Here is a 3079-nt window from a genome sequence, read left to right on the forward strand (position 1 = left end):
TGGTAAGATGAAATTATTACATGTTAGTGGTTATAGAAGCCATTTTATGGGTTATTTCAAGACTTGTAGTTGAGTTATGGAAATTTTCTATTTATTGAGGAATTTTCTGTTTTATATGATACCTCATGATGGAGTTGGGTGTGATGGCTTTATATGACTTGTTTTAGAGCTTATATGTATTAATGGTGGTTAAGTGTAGAAATTTTCAGCATTTGTGAGCAATTTTGGTTTTAGGGTTTGTTGAAATTAGGGCTTTTCTATGTATGATTTTCATGCTAGCAATTGATGTGTATAGGGTTATATTGTGATTCAATTGGGGTGAATGGACTAGTTTTGGAACCATAAGTGTGATGGTATAAGTTGGGTGTTGTTCATTAGGTTGGAAATATGAAGAAATTAAGGGGAAATGCCGCCCAATTGGTTGTAGATATGGGTGGTCTTGAATTGAGAAGGATTTGAATAGAAATGGAAGAATTGGGGAGTTTGTCCACATTCCACACTTTCGTGTTCCATTTTCCTTATTTCGAGTAATTTGTGTTAGTAGTTAAACCTATACGTTGACTCGTGTTTGAGTCTCAAATATGTTTTCTTGCTTGTTTTAGGTCGTACCGGTGGACCAGGACCTACTCCTGACTCGAACGTGTGATTTGCTTGTTTATTTGGTGAGTGTACCAGTATATGATGAACATACTTGTTACGTGATTTTAAATGTCTTGATTTGGGTCGAGAGTGTACTTGATCGCTCTTGACCACTTTTTTGCATTTATCATTATCGATTGGATGTGAAATGGTAGATATACATGATTGAACATTTGATGGGGCAATGCCTTAATATGAATGTGAATTTGAGCTCATGCCCTTAGACCATTATTTGAGTCGTGCCGGCAAGGGCTTGGGCGATTCGTTAATGAGCCTTTGGGTTCTTGATAGGCGAGTGGAGTGTTAACTCCTCGACCTTGTGGTATACTCGAGTATTACCCTTTTAACTATGAGGCGGCGGGCCCGAATAGGGGGTGAATGGTGGAAGGAAATGGTGCGAAGTGGTGTCTACGGATCTTGGCTTGTTTAAATGGTTGATGGAGTGTCAACGTGTGAGATCAAGTATGGCAATCGGAATTCGGCCCTTGAGGGTCACATGTATCCTTTTATATGTGTATGCTTGTATGAAGGTGTTTATGTATGTGTGTTAATGGTTGTATCATGAAATGGTGCATTTGGTACCTCACGAGCGTAAGCTCACCCTCGTTGTTTTGTTTTCCTTACAGGAGCATGATTGGAAACAAGTTTTGATATGAGTTGAGCCGTGATATAGTTAGTTTTGCAAGCTCCTCGAACATTTGAGACTTCGATGTATTTGAACTCTAGTGTTTGTGTTTGAATTGTATAAGGACACTTTCTTATGTATAGATGATATGTATATATGGTTTACCAAGTCTGGGATTCATTATATGGTGTATTTGTGCAATCGCCGGTTTTAAAAATGAAAGCAGGAAATTTTGAAAAAAACCACTGCCTGGAATCCGGCCCAGAATCCGGCCCAGAATCCGGCCAGTTTCTGGCCGGATATAAGGCCGGATAGGCAGGGGAAGAAGAAAAAAAAAAGAAAATTTTGGACTCTGGCTACGGCCCAGAATCCGGCCAGAGCAATCCGGCCAACTTCCGGCCGGATTGTTGGCCGGATTGGCTGTGGACATTTCGAAAATTTTGGTCCGGCCTCGGCCTCCTATCCGGCCGGATATCCGGCCAGATTCTGGCCGGATAGTGACGTGGCCGGTTACTGTTCATCCGCGGCAAATTTTCGTTTTTCGTTTTCTGATCCGATTGAAGTGCTCGAGCGCTGTACTTTCTTGTACAATGATATTATTGTTTTAATAACACCTTAAGGAGGAAAATTGTTCATTTTGTCGAGTTTTCTTTTATGACTTAAATCTGATTTGATTGTTTTGCGACCCGTAGTCCTGGCGAGAGCTGGGCAGGCGGTCCGTCGACCCCTCTGGTTCGCCTTAGGGGAAGATGGGGTCGTCACAAGTGGTATCAGAGCCTAGGTTTGGCTTAACCTGGGCATGTTTGGAATGTCTTGATCTTGGAGTTGTATTTGCTTGTTTTTCTTTAGGTGTTGGAGATTAATGATACTTTTGTGTAGGATGGACGTGCCTAGTGGCTCCCGTGTGCGATCGATCGCGAGGCAAGGCCGTGGAGTACTTCCTATGATCAAGTACCAAATCCGGCCGAGAGGGGCGACTCTACGTTGGAGTCCGGCGAGTCGAATTCGACGTTGCGGGTGCCGTCACAAGTTTGCCTACCCCAATACTCTTGTATTTGCGGTGGACAAAGAACGAAAGGAGTTGGCCAAGGATTATGCTACGATTGAAGCCGAAGTGAAACAATTAAGAGAGGCCAACGAGAGGCAAGCGGAGCGTATTAAGGAGTTGGAGTATGACCTGAGCGAAGGTCAAGATAGGGTGGATGATTTGTGTACGCAACTTGGGGAGATGCGCAAACGTATGACCAAGAGGGCGAGACAAATGAGGGAGAACGCCGGAATAATGTTAAATTTGTGTGAAGACCTACTAGAGGACGAGAGTGTTGAGAGTTCTAGTGTAGGAGGTGGGGTTGGAAGTGAACCCTCCCAAGCGAATAGGTCCTCTAGTCCCACGGTAGGCTAGGGAATGGCTTCTAAGCCATTTTGGATGATTTTGACTTGTATATATATGGGACACGGAATGGTAGGCCGGGAAGGACCCTTAGCTAGTTGCGTTGTATATCGGACTAGTTTTGTATATATTACTTTTGTATTGCCATTCCGTAAGAGGCTTTCCCTGCTTGTACTTGACTGACTGTTTTGTATAAATGGTTGCTCCTGTTGTGAATGTTATGACTATGTGTTATGTGTTTAAGTGTGTTATGAAGTGATTGTTTGATTTTGTGGCCATGGTTCTTGTTAAGTACGGGGATGTGTGCCCTCTAGTGTTAAAGTTATATTCATGGGTATATTTTGATTATAGATTGATCTAGAGCGATGGAAGGCACGCGTAGTGGCCGAGGTAGAGGACGTGGGGGTAGACCGCCCCCGACTGAA

The sequence above is a fragment of the Coffea arabica genome, chromosome 6c (genome assembly GCF_036785885.1).
Source record: "Coffea arabica cultivar ET-39 chromosome 6c, Coffea Arabica ET-39 HiFi, whole genome shotgun sequence".
In the NCBI taxonomy this organism is placed as follows: Eukaryota; Viridiplantae; Streptophyta; class Magnoliopsida; order Gentianales; family Rubiaceae; genus Coffea; species Coffea arabica.